The sequence below is a fragment of the Tenrec ecaudatus genome, chromosome 6 (genome assembly GCF_050624435.1).
Source record: "Tenrec ecaudatus isolate mTenEca1 chromosome 6, mTenEca1.hap1, whole genome shotgun sequence".
Lineage (NCBI taxonomy): Eukaryota > Metazoa > Chordata > Mammalia > Afrosoricida > Tenrecidae > Tenrec > Tenrec ecaudatus.
Genome location: NC_134535.1, coordinates 125,489,405 through 125,511,106, shown reverse-complemented (window position 1 = coordinate 125,511,106; position 21,702 = coordinate 125,489,405).

The window sequence follows — 21,702 nt, the reverse complement described above, 5'->3', positions numbered from 1 at the left end:
ATGGACGCAAAGTTCCCCTCCAACCTCCCCGCTCACTACTAGTAAATCAGATCCAGCCAAAAGGACAATATATCATGATCTAGTGGGGATTTGTACCAGGAATTCAAGGCTTATACAAATTAGAAAATGGTGTAATTCACCAGAGACTCAAGATGAAAAAAACCCACATGATTTTACAAGGTTTGATGTAATCTTATAGATATTTTCAGCAAAGCAGAAAATGAAGAGTTATTTATCTGGATAAACTATGTGTAAAGCACGTATATTCTCACAGCACCTTTAATGATGCTTAACATTATCACAATTTTATAGAGCAGAAAGCCAGCCTTGGAGATGTTTGATAATTTACCTAAGTGGACAAAGCTAGAAAGAAACAAATCTAGGATTTTAAACAGGGAAGTTTCATCCAGTCTTTGAAAGAGAGAGAGAGAGATCTGTTTCAGAGGAAGAGACTGACCCCCTTGATACCTGAAGTGGTTGAAACACTAAAACTAAGCCAAGACTCAAAAATCAGCAGTTCAAAAGCACCAGCCACTGTCTGAAGAGTTTGTCTTGGAAACTCACAGGGCAGCTCTGCCCTGTCTGTAGGATCCCTATGAGTTGGCATAGAATCAATTGCAGTTAGTAAACGAAGACACTAACTTTTCTAGGGAAATACTAACTTTTAGGCTGAATCAATTATTGGGTAACTAAATCACCTTTGTACAGCTAATTCATATCTGGATTCCATTCCTTTTAAGACACTCTGCTACTCAAGGGTTCGGGACACAGCCCACCCAGAAAAGAGGCACACAGATGGAAAGAGATGAAGCATGTAGAGCACACCAGGAGGGTTTGCAATTCATCTCTTGACCCGGAAATCCCTATTAGAAATAGAAAATCATTATTCTATAAATTAAGCGAGGACAGAATACTCTCAAAACAAATTATCAGAATGAATGCTTGTTTGAGAAAAGACGTGATGGCAGAGGAAAGACAAAACATGGAGGTGGCAAGCAGGAAGCTCTGACAGGGATTCAGGTAGGATGTGGTGGAAGGTGGAGCTAGGAGTGGGCCAATGGGGATGAACACATGAATTAATGAGATGTGACAGTGATGTGATAGAGATGGGACTTGGAGATTGTGTGGGAGAAAGCAGGCATACAAGTCATTTTATTTGGTACATGAGTGGATTTTGCTGTCATTGACTAAAAGTGGTCCCACCAGAGAGAAAAGGTTTGTGAGCTAAATAAGGTTTAAATTTCTAGTTTTAAATTTTATGGATCATGGAGGCAGCCAAGTGGGAACCTCTAGTTTGGGAAGGGCATATGGGATTAGAGACACGGAGGAGGAGGAGGAGGAGAAGGAGGAGGAGGAGGAGGAAGAGGAGGAGGAGGAGAAATGGATGAAGGAGGATAAAAAGCATAGAAAGAGTGGAAGGGTGGAGGGAAACAGGAAGAGAAAGCAATATCTGGATTGTTTATATGGAAGAGATTGTGAGTTGAGAGGAACTTCTTTAAAAAAAATCATTTTATTGGGGGCTCATGCAGCTCTTATCACAATAAATGCATGCATCCATAGTCAAGCACATTTGTACATTTGTTGCCATCATTTTCAAAACATTTTCTTTCTACTTAAGCCCTTGGTATCAGCTCCTCATTTTCCCTCCTCCCCCCACCTGCCTCCCTCATGGATTGCTGATAATTTATAAATCATTATTTTTTCATGTCTTATACTGACCAATATCTCCCTTTACCCACTTTTCTTTTTTAAAAAAATCATTTTATTGGGGGCTCATACAGCTCTTATCACAATCCATTCATTCATCCATGGTGTCAAGCACATTTGTACATTTGGTGCCATAATTCTCAAAACATTTTCTTTCTACTTGAGCCCTTGGTGTCAGCTCATTTTCCCACTTCACTCCCTCCCCCTCCCTCCCTCCCTCATGAACCCTTTATAATTTATAATTTTTTTTCATATCTTACACTGACTGATGTCACCCTTCACCTACTTTTATGTTGTCCATCCCCCTGGGATGGGGTTATAGGTAGATCATTGTGATCAGTTCCCCCTATCTCCCTCAACCTTCCCCTTCCCCTCCTGGTATGGCTACTCTCAAAATTGGTCCTGAGGGGTTTATCTGTCATGGGTTCCGTGTGTTTCCAGCTCTTATGTGTACCCATGTACATGTTCTGGTCTAGCTATATTTGTAAGGTAGAATTGGGGTCATGGTAGTGGGGTGGGGGAAGCATTAAAGAATTAGAGAAAAGTTGTATGTTTCATTGGTGCTATGCTGTCCCCTGACTGGCTCATCTCCTCCCTGCAACCCTTTGGTAAGGGGATGTCCAGTTGTCTACAAAGGGCTTTGGGTCTCCACTCTGCACTCCCCCTCATTCACATTGATATATTTTGTTCTTGGATGCCTGATACCTGATCCCATCGACACCTCGTGATCACACAGGCTGGTGTGCTTATTCCATTTTGACTTTATTCCTTCTCAGCTAGATGGCTGCTTGTTTGTCTTCAAGCCTTTAAGACCTAGGATGTTATATCTTTTGATAGCTGGGCACCATCAGCTTTCTTCACCACATTTGCTATACACCCATTTTGTCTTCAGGGATCATGCCAGGAAGGTGAGCTTCACGGAATGCCAGGTTATTAGAACAAAGTATGCTTGCATTGATGAGTACTCAAATGGAGTTCCAGGTTGAGTAGAGGAATGTGGTAGAAATGTTAAAGTCTGAGGAGCTCAGTAATGGGAGAGATTTCTGCATCAAGTGAGAAGCTAATATGGTCTGTAAAAATCCTTTTATTTCTTAATAATTCTAATGATTTGTGGACAAAAAGTGTTGACATTCTCTGATGCTAGGGAAATGTGTTCATGTCTATTAAGACTATATTCAAAAACGGCTATGAGATATTTTTTTTGTGCTTGCATCGGTGTCATTGGATGTGTTACCTTAAATGTCTTCATCGCCCTCCCCCCCCCAAAAAAAAGAATTGATGTCATGGAGCCCAGGCACCCTGTCAGACAGGGTGGCACTGCCCTTGAGGGGTCTGAGCTGTGGCAGTTTACGGGAGGAGAAGGTCTCAGCTTTCTCCTGAAGGACAACATCTGCTTGTCCAAGGAGGTGCTGTTGTGTTTTTAAAGGTACATTTCTTCCTATTTTTCCCTTCCTGCTATTTTCCTTTTTATTAATTTTTATTGATTCCTTTAAATACCCTGATGCTCTCTTCACTTTTTCAAATCATGTCCTGTTTTCTCCATCTCTTAACTTGTGTATGTCTTTCTCGTACTGACTTGTCCTATCTCTCTTATTATTTCGAACTGCATGTAATTTCTTTTACCCTTTTTAATTGTTTTACCTATTTTTGCCCTTTTCTTGAAAGTCTTGTTTCTCGATATTTCTCTACTTTGGAGTGAGTGAATGCAACTCTAAGGCATGCTTGCCCCGATCCCCAATATGTAATCCTGTGAATCTACGAAGAAATCAGATACCGAACAGCAAGCTCTGAAAGTATTTAAAGCAGGATGGGGTTTACTACAGAAACATGTTTACTAAGTTCTCACCAACACCTTTCAAAACCCACAGGAAACCACTGTGAAATGTCACAGATGTAACAACACCAAAGCTAATAATTTCCAGGACAAGTGCAAAGGACCCTGCAAAACCAAGCATCACATGAATTGATCTCTTTGGTGGAGCCTACATAGAATTCCTCCAGTGATGGGTTGTGGGCAATGGAGTTCCCAGACACAGGCTCCAGTCCTGCTTGAAGAATAAAAGAAGATAGAACGGCAAAGGAGATATAAGAGATAGTACCACTCAAGTGCTTATTTGGTACACAGAGGAACTCTGGTTACTTCTTCAGAAAACCTACTAATTCCACCACACGGCTCCTCTAGTCATTTCAACTGTTCTTTCTCACGAAGACTCTCAGGCTGCTGGTTCAGACGGGGTTTGCAGGGACCACATACTATGGCAGGAGCCAGTACTTTTAGAAATCAATTCCAAATTTAGAAACACCCTCTCTCTAATTCTCTCCCACCCCCAAGGCACACTACAGCCACAGTAACTTATAGTTCACTCCCCCCACATTTTAGTTATTTAAGCTTCATGTAAGGAGTACCAACCTTCTAGTTAGCCACAATTTCCCTCCTAGGAAGCCATCGCTCTCTTTTTTCAAAGACATTATGGGCAATAACATACTGGATGTATGTATTAAAACATTCATGGTAACCCAGTTTGGGGGACCAGAATTGAGGTTCATGAGAGCCTGGTGGTTTGCTACATGGCCAGTGGGTAATTATTTCCCTTACCTTTGTAGGCTTGAATGTTTATCTCAGTGAATTTCCAGGCCAAAAGGTGTTGTCCCTTATGTCAATTATTTCTGAGAATAAAACTGCTGGAATTCCCTCAATTGCTATTTCTTTGATAAAATGTTGATAAAGATACTAGAATAAAATAACGATGCATTGATCCTTATTAATAATTTACATTTCAATAACTCTATTTTTCCCCTTTAGCTATCTATATTAACATTTGAGGTCACTGAGTCAACTTTGAAACCCTGATGGCATAGTGGTTATGCGTTGGACTGCTACCACAAGGTCAGCCTCAGGAGAAAGACAGGGCTTCTACTCTCCGAAAAGAAATACCGCCTTGGGAACCCACAGGGGCCCTTCTACTCCATCTGATAGCATTGCTATGAGTCAGCATTAACTGGCTGGTACAGTGAGAGCGAAATTAGTCTTAAAGTTTCACACATTTAGGGTTTTAAATGGGTAAACAAATATACTTATATTGCTTTTTAAATCTACCCCATCCACCGTCAATATTACCCTGAATAATATTTATATTTATATATATCATATACAAGGAAAGATACATGTTTTACAAAAAATATTGAGCAAAAAGAGGAGAGAGCTCTATTGGACCAGAAGGGTGTGTTGGAGTCATGGAGAATATTTAGGCCTGAAACCTTCACCATCAGCCGCCATTGGATGGAAGGTATTCAAAACAAACCCAGTAGCTATTCTTCTGGTGACTATCTTAGCCATGGTAAGAGTAACGTAGAATCAAAAATCGTTTAATATCCTAGCTTCTAAACACGAATTCTTATCTTGATATCAAGTTTTAAAACTTTATTGAGAAATATTAAAATCCTGAGTCTCCCATAGATAAAGCAATAAAGACCAAGAGGGATCTTGGCTCCCCATTTTCATGCCCTGAAACCAGGAGGACACTTTGACCCTTTTCTTTTCAGTTGTATTTGTTTGCTTGCTACACTTCCATTCTAGTGCAGCTCCATAAAGTTTTCCCCAAATATCCCTGTCCATGATGGCCTTTCCTTTTCTGCCTGGGATTTTAGTAGCTCAGTTGGATTCCAAGCTCCCAGGAGACAGTGATTGGGTCTCATGTTTCTCAGCTGAGCCAGGATTTGGCACATTTTAGGTTTTTAGGTAGTTGTGTTGGTTTCCACTGTCCTTTGGGGTGAGAGCTAGAATCTGGTGGACCATGATGCATCAGCATGGGGCGTGAGACGTCCCGGAGCTGGAATATTTATAACAAATATACTGGAGACACAGTGGCATTGCTTCAGTAGTCTCCACTGGCCATCGTAGAACGAGTTGAAAGGAGAGTAGAAACCGGGATCGTCGTGTGCACTGGGGATTGAGATGATTGGAGACTCATTCATACTTGTGGCAGTGGGGTGGGTATCTCTGACGGTAATGACTTGGTGTCTGAGATTTTCTGCTTTAAGGGGATGTTTGAATGGGGGGAAATAGGTTGATCTAAATTCTTTGAAAAGTAGTTAAGACAAGTTTATGTAGTAGGTCAGGTATGAAAAGACATTTACAGCAAGTTCTGTTTGTGAGCAAAACTTCCCTGTGTCCTTGCACATTCTTGTATCAGAAAAGATCATGGTCTGATCCCTTTGTTTTATCCACACTTCTTTCAGAGTGGCTGCCAAGGACCAAGGGTGCATAGCCCCACCACCCAGTATTCTGTTTATTTAAGATGGCGCTTTTCCCATTTCTGAAAATACGCCATTTCTTCCTCACTGACACTTCAGGAACAGGGGCCTCTGGTGGTGCAGTGGGTTAGGCACTGCACTGTGAAGCCCAAAGGCAGTGCTCAAAAGCACTAGCAACTCCCTGGGAGAATGGTGAGGGATTCTATATCCGTAAGGAGTCCCAGTGGCAGTTGTCCCGGGGGTCATTTTGTCCTGCTTTATATCTGCAATATTGGTCAAGTAAGATGAGGAATTTTATGCAACGCCCATTAAGATTTACAGTCTTGGGAACCCACGGGGCAGTTCTAGTCTCTCCTATAAAGGTGAGTCAGAATCAATTTGGTGGCAGCAGAGAGTTTTTCAGTGTCGTTGCTATGAGTCTGAATAGACTCAATGGCAGTAAAGGTTGAGAGGCGCACAGCAAGCTTTATCTAGGACCCCTTTGAAGGGTTCCTGGTGTTATGGTGGCTAAGCATTGGGCTGCTAGCTACAAGGTTAGCAGTTCAAAACCATCAACTACACCACAGGAGGCTTTAGAGTCTCTGAAACCCACAGGGGCAGTTCCACCCTATTTAACAAGGCTGCTTTGTCTCAGAATCAGCTGGATGGCAGTGAGTTAGACACTTGAGGCTGAAAAAGATTCTCAGTGTCCCATAGACATACATTCTGACATGCAGAAATAAATCATAATAGGAAATATCAGGGTTTTTTTCAGGCAGCAAACGGAATCTTTCTTCAGGAACTTTTGATCTTTCTTGATCCTCCATCCAAGAGGTCTTTTTGTATAAATAAAACTAGTTCTTGGAATGAAGAGTCTAGGGGGAAAGGCTGTTTCCATTCTCTATAGATGTTATTCCACTGCAGAGAGAAAAACATTCTTAACATGGTGGCTTCCTTACTCTTTTTTTTCTTTAAAAAAAATTCATTTTATTGGGGGCTTGTACAACTCATCACAATCCATATATACATCCATAGTGTCAAGCACATTTGTACATTTGTTGCCATCATCATTCTCAAAACATTTGCTTTCTACCTGAGCCCTTGATATCAGCTCCTACTTTTTCCCCTCTCCCCTCACTACCTCCTCCTCCATGAACCCTTGATGATTTATAAATTATTATTTTGTCATATCTTACACTGTCCAATATCTCCCTTCACCCACTTTTCTGTTGTTCATCTCCCAGGGAGGAGGTTATATGTAGATCCTTGTAATTGGTTCCTCCACCCCGCCTTCCCTCCACCCTCCAGGTATCACCACTCTCACCACTGGTCCAGAAGGATCATCTGTCCTGGATTCCCTGTGTTCCCAGTTCCTATCTGTACCAGTGAACATCCTCTGGTCTAGCCAGATTTATAATGTTGAATTGGGATTATGACAAAGGGAAGGAAGATGCATTTAAGAACTAGAGGAAAGTTGTATGTTTCATTATTGATACCCTGCACCTTGACTGTCTCATCTCCTCCATGTGACCCTTCTATAAGGGAATGTCCAGTTGCCTACAGATGGGCTTTGGGTCTCCACTCTGCATTCACCCTCATTTACAATAATATGATTTTTTTTTTGTTCTTTGATGCCTAATACCTGATCTCTTCGACACCTCATGGTCACATAGGTTGATGTGGTTCTTCCATGTGGGCTTTTTTGCTTCTGAGGTAGATGGCCACTTGTTCATCTTCAAGCCTTTACGGCCCTAGATGCTATATCTTTTGATAGCCAAGCACCATCAGCTTTCTTCACCACATTTGCTTATGCACATATTTGTCTTCAGTGATCACATCGGGAAGGTAGACACGCACTGATATGATTTTTTGTTCTTTGATGCCTGTTACTTGGTCCCTTCTACACCTCGGGTTGGGAAGGTGTGCATCATGGAATGCCAACTCAATAGAATAAAGTGTTCTTGCATTGAGTACGTACTTGAGTGGAGGTCCAATGCCCAATGCCTTAATACGAAAACTATAAATATATGTACATAGATCTATTTCCCCACCATCCTCCATGCTGGCATGCTGCATTTGCATTCCAGAACACAGGATTTAAGTCTTGTCCCATTTTCCCTGTGGAGACACAAACAATACCTTCCTGTTGGGTGGGTCAGAGCTCTATCCCCCCGCCAACCACAAAAGGACAAGTACAACATGAGTCCACTGAGGTAAGGTTATTTTTTTTTAAAGGTAAAGAAAAGAAAAACGCATAAGGGGCACACGGGAAAAGCTACTGTATAGAAACACTCCAGGGGTGAGGTCCACGTAGTATGGCAGGGGCCAGACCAAATCCATGGTAGTACATATGGTAGCTAACTAAAAAGGAGGGGGTGAGGAGGAAAGCAAAAAGTAAAAAAGATAGAGATGTGTGGCAGGGGAATACATAACTGACCCATTAAGGGGAGGGTATTGCTTGTGTCTCCACAAGGAAAGACAGATTAGACTTACATCTGGTGTTATGGGATTCCAATAAACATGCTGGCATGGAGAGGGGAGTCGGCGGAGGGGCCTGAATGTTCAACCCCAATCCGAGCTATGTGAAGAACTGCCCTTCCCTCCAAAGAATTTAGAGGACTACACTGAAGCTGCAGCTGGGGGAGAGAGACATGTCTGATCAGACCACACAGGAGCAAATGAATGGGGAGGAAGAGATTGTGGAGCACATCCTGGCGCACCAGGCCTGTAGGATGATATATCTGTTCAGAATAGCCAATGTACAGAGTGGACCATAGGGCTGATCCCGCTATGAGACACAACGTCCCTCACTGACCCATGGTCCTACAGGGGACAACACTGTAGCCTCAGTGTCGGAATGGCCTGGTCTGATCCCACCACACCAAGGCAAAACACTAAGGGAATGCAGCAGAGCAGCCGGGGGAGCAGAACAGGGAGTTCCCATGGGAGTGCAAAAGATAGACTTTGGGTCCAGAGCGTGGCACCCTATCGGACTCAACTAGAGGACACACCTAGAGTTCAAAAGTCAGATATTGATCTATTTACAGTTTTTCTTTTTTCAAAATTAATTATTTTCTTTTTTGTTGCCATCTTTGTGTTCTCTTATGTTGCTTTGTATTGCACTGCCTTGTTTCTTGGTGCATATTATTATCTATGCAGGTCTATCTAGATAACATAGGTTGGACGAACAGTCTGGAGAAGAAAACAACCGGACCGATGGTTCCAGGCGGACATGGGAAAGGAGGCAACGATGAAACATATAGCCTTCCTCTAGTTCTTAAATGTTTCCTCCCCACCCCCACCCCCCCAACTATCATGATCCCAATTCTACCTTACAAATCTGGCTAGACCAGAGGAGGTACAGAGATAAACTGGAAACAGGGAATCCAGAACAGATGACTCCTTCAGGACCAGTGGTGAGAGTGACAATGTCTGGAGGGTGGAGAGGATGTGGGGTAGAAAGGGGGAACTGATTACAAGAATCTATGTATAGCCTCCTCTCTGGGGGAGGGACAGCAGAGAAGAAGGCAGGGGGAGACATCAGACAGCGTAATATATGAGAAAATAATAATTTATGAATTATGAAGGGTTGATGAGGTAGGGGGCAGTGGGGAGGGAGGAGGAAAATGAGCAGCAGAGATTAAGGGCTCAAGTAGAAGGCAAATGTTTTGAAAATGATGATGGCAACAAATGTACATATGTTATTGACACAATGGAAGTATGTATGGATTATGATAAGAAGTATTTGAGCCCCCAGTAAAATGATTACATGAAAAAATTAGTGGCAAGGAGAGTGTGAGAGGCCTGGTAGGGTTTCAGCAAGGGCAATGTAACTGATAGAAATTACTGAAACCCAAATGAAGACTGAGCATGATAATGGGACAAGAGAAAAGTTAACAGAAATAGAGGAAAGAACTAGGAGGCAAAGGGCATTTATAGAGGTCTAAATACAGGCATGTACGTATGTAAATATATTTATATAGGATGGTGGGGAAATAGATCTACGTGCATATATTTATAAGTTTAGTATTAAGGTAGCAGATGGACATTGGACCTGCACTCAAGTACTTAATGCAAGAACACTTTGTTCTACTGAATTGGCATTCCATGATGCACACCTTCCTGACACAATCACTGAAGAAAAAGTGGGTGCATAAGCAAGTGTGGTGAAGAAAGCTGATGGTGCCCGGCTATCAAAAGGTATAGCTTCTGGGGACTTAAAGGCTTGAAGGTAAACAAGCAGCCATCTAGCTCAAAACCAACAAAGCCCACATGGAAGAAGCACACCAGCCTGTGTGACCACGAGGTGTAGAAGGGATCAGGTATTAGGCCTCAAGGAACAAAATATCATATCAGTATGTGCCCACCTTCCCAATATGGTCACTGAAAACAAATGTGTGCATAAGCAAATGTGGTGAAGAAAGCTGATGGTGACCAGCTATCAAAAGATATAGCATCTGGGGTCTTAAAGCCTTGAGGATCAACAAGCTGCCATCTAGCTCAGAATCAACAAAGTCCACATGGAAGAAGCACACCAGCCTGTGTCACCATGAGATGTTGAAGGGATCAGGTATCAGGCATCAAAGAACAAAAAATCATATTATTGTAAATGAGGGTGAATGCAGAGTGGATAACCAAAGCCCATCTGTAGGCAACTGGACATCCCCTTACAGAAGGGTCATGGGGAGGAGACGAGCCAGTCAGGGTGCAGCGTATCAACAATGAAACATACAACTTTCGTCTAGTTCTTAAACGCTTCCTCCCCCCAGTATTATGATCCCAATTCTACCTTACAAATCTGGCTAGACCAGAGGACGTACATTGGTACAGATAGGAACTGGAATCACAGGCAATCCAGGACAGATGACCCCTTCAGGACCAGTGGTGAGAGTGGCAGTACCTGGAGGGTGGAGGGAAGGTGGGGTAGAAAAGGGGAACCAATTACAAGGATCTACATATAACCTCCTCCCTGGGAGATGAACAGAAAAGTGGGTGAAGGGAGATATCAGACAGTATAAGATATGATAAAATAATAATTTATAAATTATCAAGGGTTCATAAGGGATGGGGGAGTGGGGAGGGAGGGAGAAAATGAGGAGCTGATATCAAGGGCTCAAGTAGAAAGAAAACATTTTGAGGATGATGGCAACAAATGTACAAATGTGCTTGACCTAATGGATGGATGTATGGATTGTGATAAGAATAATAGAGCCCCCAATGAAATGATTAAAAAAAAATCTCCACTGGTCGGGTTCTGGTAAACTCAATGTGGGCCGCCTCACTCAACCTCCCCAGGGTGCCCATTGGTCACCTTGTCTTTAGACCAGGGCTCTCACCAGTACTCAACAAACCTAGTCCCCTTGTGCTAGGTGATGAACTTTAGACCAGTCAACCTGTTCTTGTCTTCTCTTTTTCCTGTAAACCAAGTCCACAGATGTCAGTGGCCAAACTCAACCCATCTTTTTATTGCTGCATTTCTCCCACTTCCACTCAACAGGTAGATCCAGGTGGTCACCTAGCAAGCATTTCAGCCTGCTCTCAGATTCCCTTTAACTTTGAGTCCCAGAGAAGAGTTTTCTTCATGGTTCCAGATTTTTTCAGCTTCTGACAAAGACTATTGGGTTCCTGAGAACTCCAAATCACTGGGTGGGGCATATCTTTTCAAAGCTTTGTTTGCAGGCATGGCCTAAACCCATCTAAAGACCAACTTTTATGGCGGAAAGCAAGTGGGCTTACAAGCTTTCTTTTTTCAGATTCCTCTTATTTCCCCCAGAAAATAACCGAGTAAAGTGTAGCTTTATCTGACCTCTGGCTAGACAAAGAAGAAAAACTACCATGAGGGAGAAGTCAAACAAACATTTACTCTCCATCTTAGGATTTGTTTCTCCAGAACCCCACTCCCAAGGAACCATAATCTGTTAGTCTGGGTACTTTAGAGAAACAAATCCACAGAAACTCATATGTATAAGAGAGAGTTTTATATAAAGGGTATGTGCACATAAAACAAACATCCCAACCCAGTGCTGCCCATGCCAAGTCAGACATTAACCCATATGTCCGACACCAATCCACAAAGTCCTCCTCCAACTCACAAAAGACAAGCAATGATGCAGGAGGAAAGTCGAGTTAGTGAATGTGTAAGCATCTCAGCGCTGGCAGCGGTCTCCACATGGCTGCTCCAGCACCCAAGGATGCATCAGGGTAGGTCCATGTGACTTCTCTTCGGGGATGTCTTGCAGGAAGTGAGCCTTGCAAGCTGAAGAAGGGAGCTGGCTAAGGCAGCTGCACCCTGGTCTGACCATCAGAAAGCAAGAGAATCAAGAACTAGAAAGATGAGGCTCACTGAGCCATTCTCTCTCTGCCCTTAGGTTAACCCCACATGTGTTTATCAGCCAGGTTGGCACAATAAACTAACTAACTCATATGGCTACCTGTCACCCCCACTCCCCAGGCTATGAGCTCAAGGCAGCTAACAGAGCATAGCGCTCTGGTGGGGTTCTCCTCATGTCTGGGATTATGTCCCCTTTAGGATATCAGCCTGGAGAATTACTTACTCCTGGAGAAAGCCCATGAGCTCAGCTGGCTGAACCTAGAGTGATTTAGAGCATTCTTGGTTCACTTTGTGTGTGGAAATCACAAAAAGGGGGGAGGGGTTCAGGAGAGACCCTAATACCCTAATTCTAATTTCAGGACTCCACCACCCAGTTTCCTTCACCTTACCTCCCAGTTTTCTAGCCTGGTAGCAGGAACTATGGATGGGTGAGTCTTAACTAATCACCATTTTCCTGGCTCCCTCCCTGCCTTCCTCTTTCAAGTAAAGTTTAGGTATCCTGGTGTTTTGTAGGCCACTGCGGCTTTTACAGAAGTGAAGCCACCTGACTTTCTTTATGGTGTATAGAGCATGAGGCTTGGCCAATCCCCACCCAGATCTTTATCCTTCCCATTGTTCCTAAAACTGTGACTTCATCATTCTGATAACTTAGGAGGTGAGAGAGCAGGAGCAGAACTCCCATACCCTGAATCATATCATCATGTGTAAGCCAGAACCAGCTGCCAGCTTACACAAAAATATATCTTTCTGGGTATACTTTTTGGTAGTGGTGACTATTCTTTTAATAATATATTTCTCATTTTTTCCCTTCTTCAGTGAGATTGATGAACACATAAGGACATGTAAGTCCCCTGGTGGAACGTGGTGGCATTAGTTACTGTTCAGTCAATTCCATGTGGGATAGAATGTAGAACTATGGCAGAGGGTTTTCCGTGTGACACAAGCAGATCACCAATCTTTTCTTCCACCACATTCTCTGGGTGGGTTTGAACTACCAATCTTTCAGTTAGCAGCAGTGAAAAGCATTTGTGTTGCCCAGGTCCTAGGTGGAGCCTAGAGAATGTAAATAGGAAAGCAGGGGAAGGGATCGATAAAATGTGAGGTACTTGAAATTTTGTTCCTGAGAACATGACCATCATCTCTGGTCCATCAGGTGTATGAACCTATGCTAAGAAGCCTTAGAAATCTCAATCATGTCTGTGTTAGAAGCACCGTGGATGACTCTAGCCAAGGTCAAGACTAAGCAAGGCAGTCACATCCTGGTACACCAAGGGGTAGTGAAATATTTTAGATCTTGACTGGTCTGAGAACATGATTCAGGTATAAGAAATGGGGAAACCTGACGGATTTTAGGATATATTAGCTTTCAAATGTTGATCCCTGATCCAGAACATGTGTAGTCTTCCTCAGATGCAGCCATTGTCTGCGCAACGCTGTCTACAAGGACAAAGATGATAATGACACCAAGATGGACTCCCTGAGAAATCCAAGTAAGTATTCTTTATTTTTCCTTTGTCGCTGTGTTCTTCCAGCAGTAGGCCAGTCGCTCTAGCCAATCTCATGATCTATATACCGGGTACCTGGAGACCCCAGGCCCGAATCTGATTTCAGTGAGACATTAGCTTATGGCAATATTCCACCATTTCTTCCTCTGAGCTTAGACAAAGAGCTTGAGCCTTTTCTCTATCACCAGTTGCTGTGGGGCAGAATCATTGACCTGTGTGTACGAGTAGAACTGTGCTCCACAGGGTGGTCAATGCTGACGTTCTAGAACTACATCACCATGCCTTTAAGATGCCTCCTGGGAACTCCAAGGACCTTTCTAAATGCAACAGTTGAATGTATGAACCATTTGAAACATAAAAGGACTCAAGAGTTACTCTTTAGAGATTACTTTTCAAGTTTTAGTTCTGAGCCCTAATCAACTCCAATGAATAAGAAAATAGTCTCTTTTATTTTGTCTATTGCTGTGATGTTTCCCTTTCCATTAATAGTCTCTTTCAGGTGATTTATTGATACAAATTTCATATTGCCTGCTTCAACCCAAACCAAACTCACTGCCATTGAGTCAATGCATACTGACTCCAGGGGGGTGTAGCTCTTTAGTGCAGCACAATATCTCATTGTTGTCCCATGCTAGACAGTGAAGAGAGAGAGGTGGCTCTGAATCTTGCCCAGGCAGTACCTATATTTGTGAATATGACATAAATACAAGGATAGAAGGACTCTGTTATCTCTACAGATGGGACTCTTGAAGAAAGATTGAAAGAGAAAGATTGAAAGTACATTTTTCTGAGGTATATTGTGCTCTCCTGTTGACCATGAGTATATGTGAGGAGACTTGCCTCTCCCCGAGATCAGTTCTGCTCTCTATGACTCTCTAGTGACATCATCACCACTGGATTCTATGGGCCCACCATATTACTCTGAATGTTAAATGTCCTACAGATCTCCCACACATCAACATGCCTGGTTGGTAAAAAGGCTATTGTGTTGTTCTAATTAGGCAAAGTAGGCTGAAAATGAATCTCCATCTAAATAAGCATTTGGATTTGGGAACTTTTAACGTTTTAATTCAAGAGAAGAAAATATTTGTTACATTTCCAACATAATCAAAGTTTGTTGTGGTGACCTCATGGGCAGAGAAGCAGAATGTCTAGCACAACGTTGCCATTGCTGGTATAAGATTATCATAGTGAAAACATTAACTATCATGCCCCGCCTCCCCAAAGTTATCATGAAGTCACTGTAAATCCTAGTCATTTGCATTAATGCCTTCACTTCCCCCAATCCACGCTTCACTTGACCACACCATTTCTGGTCTTTAGACTCTTGGTTTCTCTAACCGAAAAACCCAAATCCATCAAGTCAATTTTGATGCGTTGTGACCCTATGGGACAGACTAGAACTGCTCCACAAAGTGTCTGAGGTGGTAAATCTGGACAGCCTCCTCTTTCTCCTCCAGACTGGCTGGTGGGTTTAAACTGCTGACCTTGGGGTTAGCGGTCCAGCGCTTACTCCACTGTGCCTCCAGGACAGCTTTTGCTTACCTGGAGACCCCCAAACCAGAACACTAGCCTGAATGATGCTTGTGAAAGGGTCTTCTAGCTAGCATGGCTTGGTCTAAAAGTTTCCTAAAAGGTTATCTACCTTTCAGGTGGGTAAAGAGCCACAATCGATTACTCAGGGGCTCTTGTAAAGGAATGGTAGAGTATAGCTCTCCTTCATGAGAGTTAAGATTCTCTCTCAGACATCAGAATTGCCCTTTCCAAGGCATTCCTGCCATTTCCCTAAACTCACAGGAGCTGGGTAAACCCTCACTTCCAAGGGCTATGCCTCCTCCACTTTAGTTATCGGTGCACACGCATTGTTCTATTTTGACCATATTTATCAAGTTAGCCTAGTCCTTAAATTGTCAAAAAAAATTTTCCTGTTTCTTCTAGGTGTAATCAATAGTGTGGAGATACAGTTTAGGCAATACTATATTGGCATTTTGGACTTTCATTTTTGGTACTCCCCAATTACTTCATAGTTTAGATGAAGACTTTCTGATAAACAGATCATTTCATGGAGTCAGACACCAGATGTGAACAGAGAAGGCATCCAAATTTTCTTAAGGGCATATACACATTTCAGAAATTTAGTTAGAATAACAGAAAATAGACATTTTAATATTCAGATGAGGAAACATTTTTTCCTGGCTACGGGGATAAGGTCAGAGTGGGGTGGTTTGGGTGACGTTTATTCTTGGGGTTCTAGTAACCATATTCGGGGATAAGTTAATAAAGTTGAGAATGTCCATGTGAAAAATTTTAGAAATGAGGAAAGGAGCCACAGAGAGTGTTAGTCAGAAAGGAAGGTTCTGGAGCAGTGTTTTCTTAGTTCTATTCCTTAGGAATCGTTCATATTTTTCAAGGTAAAATTCTCAAATCTTTGATTATGCAGGCAGATAAATCATTCTGCACACAGTTGCTGTCTGGCAGATACCGAGCCTGTGCGCCTCATGGTTCTACCCTGATCTGAACGTCCTGAGGTAGTTGCTGACGCTCTGGAACGTTTGCAATCTGGGTCCTTGGACATTGTCTTTGGAATCGGAATGAGGTTCTATTATGTCACTGTGTTAAACTGAAACCGAGAAATATTGTGTTTCAGATTGCTGTCAACAGATCCCTGAGGAAAAATCTCTGAGAAGGGAGGAATCTGGGACGAGAGAAGACCAGTCACTTTTCGTGGAAGTGGTAGGAGAGAAAAACCCAGAAATCCCGCCAGTAACATCAGTCTGAAAGTGGTTGAGCCAGCCTCTAAGCAGTCCCTGTGGCATCCTGTCTCAGGAAAGGGCCTGGGGAGCTCCATACTTGTGTTTTATTGAAGTGAAATTGATAATAAATGCTTTGAGACTTCTGAACATTGCTGTGTTGTGAGGAAATTTGTGGAACTGTTAGCCTCTTTCATTTAATTTCTTTCAGTGAATCAAAATTCCAAACACACTTTATTTTTCCGTTTGAAATACTATGTGAGTGACCCGTGCCATTCTCTTCTTCTTAAGCAACAAGTGGTTTCAATTCCAGAGGTGAAGAAATGTCCCTGTTATCCCCAGACCAGGCCATCACAGAGCCCTCCTCCTCCCCAGGCAAGAGGAATATGTTCTGTCCAGATTGCACTGTCTCTTGATAGCTGTTAGGCTTCTCTCCCGTTCAAGTGTCTTTCTTTCATTAAACATTTTATCAGGGGCTCATACAACTCTTATCACAATCCATACACACATCAATTGCGTAAAGCACATTTGTACATTCATTGCCCTCATCATTCTCAAAACATTTGCTCTTCACTTAAGCCCCTGGCATCAGCTCATTTTTTCCCCTCCGTCCCCACTCCCCCCTCCCTCATGAATCCTTGATAATTTATAAATTATTATTTTGTCATATCTTGCCCTATCTGACATCTCCCTTCACCCACTTTTATGTTGTCCATCCTCCAGGGAGGTCACATGTAGATCCTTGTAGTCGGTCCCCCCTTTCAAACCCACCCTCCCTCTACCCTTCCAGTATTTCCACTCACACCACTGGTCCTGAAAGGATCATCCGTCCTGGATTCCTGTTTCCAGTTCCTATCTGTACCGGTATATATCCTCTGGTCTAGCCAGACTTGCAAGGTAGAATTGGGATCATTATAGTGGGGGAGGAGGAAGCATCTAGGAACTAGAGGAAAGTTGTATGTTTCATCGTTGCTACATCATACCCTGACTTGCCTATCCCCTCCCTGCGACTCTTCTGTAAGGGGACGTCCAGTGGCCAACAAATGGGCTTTGGGCTCCACTCCACACTCCGCACTCCGCACTCCCCCTTCCCATTCACTATGGTAAGATTTTTTTGTTCTGATACCTGATCCCTTCGACACCTAGTGATCTCAGAGGCTAGTGTGCTTCTTCCCTGTGGGCTTTGTTGCTTCTGAGCTAGATGGCCACTTGTTTACCTTCAAAGCCTTTAAGACCTCAGATGCTGTATCTTTTGATAGCCGGGCACCATTAGCTTACTTCACCATAGTTACTTATGCACCCATTTGTCTTCGGCAATCATATTATGAAGGTGAGCACAAAATGATATAATTTTGTTCTTTGATGCCGGATACCTGATCCCTTCTGCACCTCATGATCACACAGGCTGGTGTGCTTCTTCCATGTGGGCTTTGTTGCTTCTGAGCTAGATGGCCGCTTGTTTACCTTCAAACCTTTAAGACCCCAGATGCTGTATCTTTTGATAGCCTGGAACCATCAGCTTTCTTCATCACATTTGCTTATGCACCCATTTCATCTTCAATGATCGTGTTGGGAAGATGAGCATTACAGAATGCCGGGTTATTAGAACAAAGTGTTCTTGCATTGAGAGAGGAATTGGGTAGATGCCCAATGTCTGTCTGCTAACCTAATAACGATAAGGATATCATTACATATAATTATATTTACATATGTACATGCCTGTATTTAGATCTCTATAAATGCCTTTGCCTTCTAGTTCTTTCCTCTATTTCATTTTACTTTCCTCTTGTCCCACTATGTTTAGCCTTCATTGGTTTCAGTGATTCCCCTCAGCTACATTGCCCTTGATCAAATCCCACCAGGCATCTCACACCTTCCTCATTCCCTTGTCCATGGGTTTGTTGAAACTCCCCTTTTCTCCCCTGCTTCCATAGTATTTTATTGCAATAAAATATAATAAAACATGCTATCTCAACAACTTCTACATGCACAATCAATGACGGTTATTAAATTCTTCAAGGTGTGCAACCATTCTCACTACCCTTTACCAATCACCCATCACCAGTAGCAAACACTCACTGGGGCTTATTAGGAAGAAGTTAGAAAAAAATTAAGACTTACACTGATGAGGAAAAGGCCAGAAAGGTTGTGCCAAAGAAATTTTTTTTTTCTATCAAGACAATGCACTTGCTTATTCTTCAAGGGTATTAGGGACCATCCTAATAGAATTTCATTGGTAACTCATACCTCATCTATCCTACAGCCATGATTTTGACAATCCAGACTTCTTTTTGTTTTAAGAATACAATCTATATATGACAATGTAAGACAATTTTACAACTAGACCATTGGACAATATTATAAGGAAGGGAGAAAAGATTGAAGTTGTTGAGGATTTCACTTTTCTTGAATCCATGATGAATACTCATAGAAGTAGCAGTCTAAGAAATCAATGTGTTGCATGGGGCAAATCTGCTACACAAGACCTCTTCAAAGTGTTGAAGAGTAATGATTTCACTTTGAAGACTAAGGAGCACTTGGCCCAAGCCATGGTCTTTTCAATTGCCTTGTATGCTGTAAAACCTAAACAACGAATAAGGAAGATTGGAGAAGAATTGGTGCATTTGAATTATGGTGCTGGCAAAAATATCGAAGTACCGTGGAGTGACACAAGACCAAGCAGATCTGTTTTGGAAAAAGTACGACCAACATACTCCTTAGAAATGAGGATGGCAAGACTTTGTCTCTTTTATTTTACATACATTATCAGGAGAAGCCAGTTCCTGGAAAAGAACATCACACTTGGTAAGGCAGAGGATCAGCAAAAAGAGGAAGACTCTTAATGACATGAAGTGACACAGTGGCTGCAACCCTGGGCTCAAACATAATTGTGAGGATGGTGCCGAACCAGGTTGCATTTCATACTTTTGGAACATAGAGTCACTGTGAGCCAGTGCCAATTTATGGTCACCTAACAACAGCAGCAATGGAGTCCCTCCAGGGCCAACTGATGTTTTGATGTGCATGATTCTTCAGGTAAATGTTGGAGAACTGAAGACACCACCTTGAAAAATGTATGGATTTAAATGTAGGATATTTTGAAAAACAATAGCTTCACACTTTGGTTTTTTATTTAATCATGGTTTCTGTTGTTTTGTACCATTTTTTTTACTTATCCCAGTGTATTTGCTTATTTCATATAAGTGAGATCAAACAGTGCTTACCTTTTTGTGACTGACTTATTTCTTTCAGCATCCTGTTTTCAAGATTGATGTATGCTGTGGTATGCAACATGATTGTATTTCTCTTTGTGGCTGAATAGTATTCCTTTATGCAGATATAGCACATTTTGTTTACCTGTTCATTGGGTGATAGATCTTGCCATGGCGGTCTCCATCGTGTGGCTATTGTGAAAGCATTGCAATGAACATTGGTGTATATATTTTTTTTTCATTCATGCTTGGATTGTGATTGCTGCGTCATAGGGTCGTGCTTTGTTCAATTTGTGCTAATCACTGAATTGGTAAAATTATAAAACCTGATGAAAATATTCAGAGAAATTTGTACAACAAAATACATTATCATTCAAAATTTGTAGTAGTACATGTGTTGCAATTTTCAGGAAGTCGCTTGCCAAATCATATTCTTATAAATTATTGTATTGCTAGGCACCATCCAGTCCATTCCAACTCTGAGTGGCCCTCTATAGAACAGGATGGAACACTTCCCCATGCTGGGCCACCTCACAGTTGTTCTTCGGTTTGAGCCCATTGTTGCAGGCACCGTGTCAATCCATCTTGTCAAGGGTCTCCCTCTTTTTCACTGCCCTGCAATTTACTAAGCATCACATCCTTTTCCATGGACTGGTCTCTCCTGATAACATGTATGTAAGATGATGTCTTGTCATTCTTGCCTATAAGGAACATGCTAAGCCTTACTTCTGCCAAGACAGATCTGTTTGCTCTTTTGGCAGCTCATAGTACTTTCAATATTCTTTCACCAGCAACATAGTTCAAATGCACCTTTCTTCTTCAGTCTTTCTTATTCAATGGCCAACTTTCACATGCATATGAGGGGACTGAAAATTACATGGGATGGACCAAAATTCAATCACATGCATAGGATTAAAAATTACATAGGATAGACCAAAATTCAATCACATGCATAGGATTGAAAATTACATGGGATGGGTCAGGCATGCCTTAGTTTTTGTGATAGGTTTATTGTGCCAACCTGGCCAATAGGAACATGTGGGATTAATAAGGTCAGTTTGATTGGAGAACAAAGGATAAATGGCTCAGCAAGGCCCTCCCCTTTCTCTCTTACTCTCTAGTGATAGGACCAGTGTGTGGCCACTTTAGCTAGTTCTCTGCCTCAACTTCAGAGCTATACTACCTGTGGGACAAGCCAACCCATGGATCATGTCACTAGAGCTTGAGATTCCTTGAGACTTGCTTCGCCACGCTGCTGGTATTTACATTGCTTGAGCTTGAGACTGGTGGATCCTGTCATCTTGCATTGCTTGAGTTCCTATATCCCATGCGGGCCTGCTTCGCTAAGCAACTGGGTTGCTGAGTGTTAGGGACCCACCCTGCTGCTTGCTGCCGGTGGGTAGACTCTTCCTGCATTATCTGAGGGGAGACTCAGCTGTTTCCTTGACCTTGGACCTGGCAGCCCTGTGAGTTGAAGGACTTCCAGTATATTAACTGTTCTATAGAAGTAAATTGAACTGAGCCCTCTGTACTGCTGTGGACTAATTAGCAATTATATTCCTTCATGCTGTTTAAACCTATCCACATGTTTTTATTTATAAGTGTCCTAGTTTTGTTTCTCTAGAGAACCGTGCCTAACACAGTCCTCAAAATAACATCTTTGTTCAACACATCGAAGCGTTCTGCAGCAGATTCATCTAATGCAACGGGTCTTTTGATCTCTTTACTGCTGCTTCCATAAGTATTGATTATGTCTCCAAGCAGGACAAAACCTTGACAAACTATTTTCTCCATTTATCATGATGTTACCTATTGGTTCAGTTGTGAAGATTTTTATTTTCTTTACATTGAATGTAATCCATACTGAAGGCTGCAATCCTTGATCTTCATCAACAAGTTCTTTAAGTCTTCCTCACTTTCAGCAAGCAAGGTTGTGTCATCTACAGATTACAGGTTGTTAATAA